Source organism: Rana temporaria, chromosome 11 (genome assembly GCF_905171775.1).
Source record: "Rana temporaria chromosome 11, aRanTem1.1, whole genome shotgun sequence".
Taxonomy (NCBI): Eukaryota; Metazoa; Chordata; class Amphibia; order Anura; family Ranidae; genus Rana; species Rana temporaria.
Genome location: NC_053499.1, coordinates 156,450,702 through 156,457,922, shown reverse-complemented (window position 1 = coordinate 156,457,922; position 7,221 = coordinate 156,450,702). Strand labels below are relative to the sequence as shown.

At 45.5% G+C, this 7,221-nt stretch overlaps 1 long non-coding RNA gene across 1 annotated transcript; it reads left to right on the top strand.

The window, feature by feature from the left end:
- The first annotated feature begins 6,180 nt into the window (after window positions 1-6,180).
- Window positions 6,181-6,798, top strand: LOC120917078. Its single transcript, XR_005744165.1, has 2 exons — window positions 6,181-6,353; window positions 6,460-6,798. It is a non-coding gene; the product is annotated as an uncharacterized LOC120917078 (long non-coding RNA).
- Window positions 6,799-7,221: the final 423 nt, after the last annotated feature.

Here is a 7,221-nt window from a genome sequence, read left to right as displayed (position 1 = left end):
AAGGGAGCCTGCAGCAGCGTTTTCTCCACCGCTCTTCTGCGATTTGCTGTTTGTCCCTGGAAGAGTTTTAAAGGGATTGTAAAGCTTCATGTTTTATTTACCTTTCATCCTATGCATTAAGGTGAAAAAACATCTTGCAGTCACTGGCTCCCCCGAGCCCCCTTTTTACTTACCTGAGACCCGAGTCTCCTTGGGCGCGATCCCGAGTTGCTTTCACCGAGCTCTAGTCGGCTCTTCATTGGATGATTAATAGAAGTGCAGCCATTGGCTCCCGCTGCTGTCAATCAAATCAATGACGCGGGGCCAAGTGATACACTCAGCGGCTATGGCCGCCGAGTGCATCACACGGGAGCGTGTCCGCAAGCTAATCCCCTTGGGAGAGCGCTTCCCAGAGGGGGGTTAGCTCTTGCGGGGAGGAGCTGAGGGACCCCAGAAGACGAGGTTCAGGACCACTCTGTGCAAAACGAACTGCACAGTGGAGGTAAGTATAACATGTTTGTTATCAAAAAACAAACCCATACAACCTCTTTACTAAAGTTGTGTGTTAACATTGTATGATGGGTACTCGGCCAATAAGATTCTGGGTTGATGCAACAAGCTCCACGGTGGTTTCTGATTGGTTGCTGGAGGTTATTGTAGTTTACATATTCTCATTGCTCCGCTGGCCTTACTTGCTGCCAAGCCTGTAAATTCTGGGAACGCGCTCAGAGTTATGGGCCGTCTTTATGACTGTTAAAATATGAAATTTGGTAATTATTATTACATTTTATTAATAGTCAGTATTGTTTTCATATCTTTAAAATGAAGGATTGCCAAACTGATTTGTAAATGAAGTAACTGCATTTTATGTAGATAACAGTCTTGTGTAAAAGATGGCAGCCAATGGATTCTTTAGAAGAAGGGAGATTTTTACTAAAACGTGAGAGTGCAAAATCTGGTGCAAGCCTCATAGAAACCAATCGGCTTCCAGATTTTATTGTGAAAGCTTAAAGTGAAGTCGTCGCCCCCCCCCCCCATATACTGTAGCTGATGACTTTTAATATTAGGACACTTACCTATCCAGCAATGTCGGCACCCCGGCCGATGTTTCCATTGGGTGCTGGCGCCTGCCATTGCCTGTAAGGGAAACCGGCAGTGAAGACTTGCGGCTTCAACGCCGAACCCCTACTGCGTATGCGAGTTGCGCTCTCTTAGCAGAGAAATGAGAAGGGGGGGGCGCACTTCTGATGTACCTCACCGCGGCGAGGTCCGACGAAAGTGGGGATAGGTTACATGTCAAAAACAAGTACCTGCTCCCCCCTGAAAGGGAGCCAAATGTGACACCGGAGGAGGAGGTGAATCGGATAAGCAGAAGTTCCACTTTTGGGTGGAATTCTGCTTTAACTGAACAAGCTGAAGTTAGAAGCTGATTGGCTACCATCTACAGCTGCACCAGATTCCTAGTACATCTCCCCCAATATATCAGCATCTGCAAAAAAACAAATATTGGGGTTGATTTACTAGGACTGGAGCACTCAGAATCTGGTGCAGCTGTGCATGGTAGCCAATCGGCTTCTAACTTCAGCTTGTTCAATAAAGCTTTGACAGAAAAAAACAAAAAAATGGTTTCTATGCCGAGCTTCACCAGATTTTGCACTCTCCAGTTTTAGCAAATTTCCCTCCATTGTGTTTGAGCGGACTAACCCTTAAAGCTCAAAGTGTGTTGTAATGATTGATACTTAAAGGATAACTCCACTTTAAACCCTTAGAGCCGGTTCACACTGAGGCGACTCAGCCGCCTGACAAGTCGCGTCCCATTCTATTCAATAGAACCATTCTAATAGGAGCGACGCAAGTCGCTCCGACTTAGAAAAAGGTTCTTGTACTACTTTGGGGGCGACTCGGGGCGCCTTTCATTGACTTCTATACAGAAGTCATTTTGCAAGTCATCTTCAGGACGCCTTGTCGTGCCGCGCCAGTGTGAACCGGCTCTTAAGTGGTAACCTGTGGACTAGAGGACGTGGATGAGGTTTGCAAACTATACTGCATGTGGCCAAACAATGCAAATTTCCTTCAGAATCCGCGCTTTGCTCTGGAGTATTGTGAGACGGCTCTGGGTAATGCTGCGTACACACGATCGGAATTTCCAACAAGAAAACCGTAGCTGTTGGCTCAAACTTGTATTGCATACCCACGGTCACACAAATGTTGTCGGAAATTACTAAAGTCAAGAACGCGGTGACGTACAACACTACGACGAGCAGTTCAATGATTCCGAGCATGCGTAGGATTTTTGTGCGTCGGAATTTCCAACAAGAACTTTTCCCGTCGGAAAAATTTGAGAACCAGCTCTCTAATTTTTGCTGTCGGAAATTCCGACCAAAAAAAGTCCGATGGGGCCTACACACAGAAGCTCACATCGAACTTTTCTTGTTGGAAATTCCAAACGTGTGTACGGGGCAGAAGTCTGGGCTGAAATCTCCAACATCCAGAGCAGGTGACCGGTCTCGGAAGCCTCTGGCCAAAGGACTGTCATAGTATGGATAAGAGGAAATGTGATTCACCCTTTACACTCCCTCTGCACTTTTCATCCAATCCAAGCCCTTTAAATATCCTGTTTTACCTTTGGGCGCAAACGTAACTATTTCTGATATTATACTGGGATCCGTTATTATTAACCGTCATCTACATCTAATGATACTTCAGTTTTGTGTGGGCTCTGGCGTCTTGAATAAAGCCTCATACACACGATCGGACTTCCATCAGACTTTTCCGTGGATTTTGGTCTGAAGAGCGCTGTCCGTGAACTTGTTCTGCATACCCTCGGCAGGACTTTTTCAGCCAACTTTCACCAAATCACGTGGTTTTTCTGCTCTTTACCGCCACCCTTTGGGCAACTTCTGCTATTGCTGTCTGATGTTTAGCATTGGTTCTGCGTGTTTGTACTTTGGACTTGTGTACACCCGATCGGATTTTGCTCCTTCGGACATTTCTTGTCGGAAAGTTTGTCTGTCCGATGGAGGGTCCAGACGGTCGGATTGTCCACTAAAACAGGTCCATCGGAAAATTGTTGTCAAAAAGTCTGATCGTGTGTATGGGCCTTTACACCCCCCCCCCCCCCCCCCCCACTTCCAATATCTCTTGGAGACTCCAGTGGTGAGATTGTTCCCAGTAGATGGTGTCACTGCCCCTCCCACAAAGCCGCAACAAAGGTGTCGCTCTGTCACAGCAGAATTTACAACTATTTTATTAAGTTCCTTTAGACCAGAGGTCTCCAAACAGCGGCCCGAGGGCCAGATCTGGCCCTTTGCTAGCCTTAATCCGGCCCTTGGGGCACAATTCCTTCCACTGATATGAGGCACTATTCCTGCCACTGACACCAACAATGGGGCACTATATCTTCCATGGATACCAATGGTGGTATACTATTCCTCCTACTAATAGGGGGAACAATCCTCCTTCTATTGACCACCAACCCTGAGGCCATATTTATTTTAACTGATGCTGGGCCCATGACATTTTCTGCCCCTGCTGGCCACAATCTGGCCCTCCTAAAGAAAATAAATATATATATATTTTTTTCCTTTACATAAATATATATATACATATATATATATTTATATATATATATATATATATATATATATATACTCTGTATATATAATTTATGTAAAGGGAAAATATATATATACGGTATATATATGTATATAATATAATATTATTTTTTTTCCTTTACATAAATATATATATATATATATATATATGCCAACATATAAACCAGAGACTGTTCCATTAACTATAATAAGACAACTCTGAATATAGCATAAAAACAATCTCCTATAAATTACTGTTACCACATGCAGCCTCCATTCATAAATTATTACGGCTACAAAGAAGTTCATATATCAATAAATAATGAGATTCTTGTATGAATATCTAACAGGCATGAATTCATAAGCCACAGCTTGACATCACCTCCAGTTCCCCTCATCAAAGGGGATGTATTGTTGGCTTTGTATCTGTTTTCTTTAGGACTAAAAAAAGTCTTAAATAATTTATTTCTGCCTTGTAAATATAAAATATGGCTTAGGGATCGAAGTTTCTCCTTGGCTCCCCAGTTTAAAAAAATATATAAAATGCCTGTTTATAGAGCTCAGTAGCTTAAGTGAAAACTTACTGACACTGACTCCTCCCATCTCCTTCTGCATGACTGTGTCTGAGTGCCAAATTTTTAAATCTAACAAACTTAAATAAAATAAATAATGACTCTAAGCCATGGGTCTACAAACATTCTAAACAAGCGACAGTTTTTAGACTTTAAAGGGGTTTTCCACCTTTTTTTTAAGTTTATTAAAAGTCAGCAGCTACAAAAAGTGTAGCTGCTGGCTTTTAATAAACAGACACTTGCCTGCTCCAGCGATGCGCCGGCCGGGGCTCCGCTCCTCGCCCCCCCCCCTCGCCAGCCGGCGTCTTCATTTTTAGTGTGGGCACCCGGCAGTGACAGCTTTCGGCTTCACGGCCGGGCACCCACTGCGCGAGCGGCGCGGCGCTGTCCGATTGGACAGTCGCTCGCCTACAGGGAGGGGCTGTGAAAAGGCGATTAAGCTAATCGCCTTTCCAGCCCCTCGGCGGAAGGAGGAAGTGGGACAGGAAGTCCCCTTCTCCTGAAGCCCCCACTCCCCCCCCAAAAAAAAATACATGCCAAATGTGGCATGTAAGGGGGCGAGGAGTGGGTTAAGAGGAAGTTCCATTTTTAGGTGTAACTCCGCTTTAAGGGGGCTGGACTGGGGCTAGTGGGAGTAAAAAAAATGTACAGCATCAGTAAACAATGTCTCTGGCTTAGTGGTCAGTGGGGGTAAAAAAAAATAGAGCCTGTGATCAGTAGGAGAAGGGATAGTGCCCCATTATTGGTCTCAGTGGGAGGAATAGTGCCCCATCATTGGTGTCAGTGGGAGGAATATTGTCCCATCATTGGTGTCAGTGGGAGGAATAGTGCCCCGTCATTGGTGTCAGTGAGCGGAATAGTGCCCTGTCATTGGGAGGAATAGTGCCCCATCATTGGTGTCGGTGAGCGGAATAGTGCCATGTCATTGGGAGGAATAGTGGCCCATCATCGGTGTCAATGGAAGGACTTATGCCCCATCATTGGTCTCATTGGGAGGAATTGTGTCCCATTGTTGGTGTCAATAGGAGGACTTGTGTCCCAATATTGGTATCAGTGGGCGAAATAGTACTCCATCATTGGTGTCAGTGGAAGGAATATGCCCCATCATTGGTGTCAGTGGAAGGAATATATCCCATCATTGGTGTCAGTGGAAGGAATATATCCCATCATTGGTGTCAGTGGAAGGAATATATCCCATCATTGGTGTCAGTGGGAGGAATTATGCCCCACTATTGGTGAAGAAAGGTATCAGTAGAATCAAAGAGAAGAAAAGGCGCTGCTCAGCAACCGAGTGCATTAGTATGTAAATGAGTGTAGCCTCAGCCAGTGCCGTTCCACCCCCTAACATGCTTCGCCCTGCTACTCACTGGGGTCTGGTTACAGAGCTCTGTGACCAAGCGGGCGAAACACGTCAGGGGACGTGACTGGAGCGGCGCTGGCTAAGGCCACATTCATCTACCTACTAATGCACTTGGTTGGTGAGCAGCGCCTTTTCTTCTCTTTGATAATAATCTTACACCTCTGAATGGTGCACTGATACCAGCTCCCTTCACTGAAACCAGCAGGGAGATCTCAGTCTCAGCTTTCAGCGGCACTGCAACTTTTATTTGGATCACTGAAGGTATCAATAGGAGTTCTGAAGGGAAGCAAAAGGTCAGATCCGGCACCTTGGCCACAGTTTGGAGTCTACTACTCCAGGAGGTCCACATTATCCTCATCAATACAGTTTTATCCAGATTGGACATAAGGACCACCAACCAGTTTTTATTTGTTTTCTACATTATAGAACAGGGGTCTCCAAATTGCGGCCCGAGGGCCAGATGTGGCCCTTTGTTAGCCTTTACCCGGCCCTTGTCCTTCCACTGACATGAGGCACTATTCCTCCCATTAACACCAACAATAGGGCACTATATTATCCACTGATACCAATGATGGGATACTATTCCTCCTACTAATAGGGGGAATACTCCTCTTCCTATTGACCACCAACCCTGAGGCCATATTTGTTCTCACTGTTGCCGGGCCCGTGACATTTTCTTCCCTTGCTGGCCCCAATCCGGCCCTCCTAAAGTCTGAAGGGCAATAAAGTGGCCCTTTGTTTGAAAAGTTTGGCGACCCCTGTTATAGAGGGTCCACCAGGGTAGAGTGGCACCATCTTTTGATTTGGTTAAGGTTGGGTAGAGTGGCACCATCTTTTGATTTGGTTAAGGTAGAGTGGCACCATCTTTTGATTTTGTTGAAGTTGGGTAGAGCCGCACCATCTTTTGATTTTGTTGAAGTTGAGTAGAGTGGCACCATCTTTTGATTTTGTTAAGGTTGGAGCACTTGGGGAAAAATGTATGTTCTTATGGTGTGCTGGATTCCCTGAGACATATAAGAAACCAGAACACGATTCAACTCAACCAGAAGCCACACACATCTGAAATATCTGTACTGTAAAGAGAAGACTGCCGATCGATACTTGAATGTTTGGTTTACAGAGAAACATTTCCATGTTGTATGAATGCTCTGCCATTATCTGTATAGGAAACGCTACATTCCCCGATCTCATTCCGACTCGTCACCTTCTGTCAGCCGTTAAACTGCCAGGAGGATAATCGTTGGTCTGTGTATTTGTTAACCATGATCTCTAATTAAAGGAAAATAAAACAACAGAATCTGGTGGTTTCTGAAGACCTTGATGTCCATGTTCATCGTAGAGGACAGCGCCATGACCAACTGGCCAGGGGTGGACTGACAACTCATGGGGCCCCCGAGCAATAGAAGATTATGGGGCCCCCGGGCTTACAGATGGCCACCACGCCAGGAGGCGGGGCAGCGAAAATCTCTAGATTTTCACATCAAAAGCATGTCAGTTTCGGACATTTCAGGGACAGATGTAAAAAAAAAAAAACACAGATTTTTACATACTGTCCCTGATTTTACTGAGCCTGGCAACCCTGATGGGGTCCCCTAGTGGCATGGGGCTATCGGGCAGTGCCCATGAGACTTAATGGTCAGTCCGCCCCTGCAACTGGCTAACCTTCCAGCATCGGGGCCCTGGGATTATTTCCCATTGGGGGTTCCTTTCTGTGTAG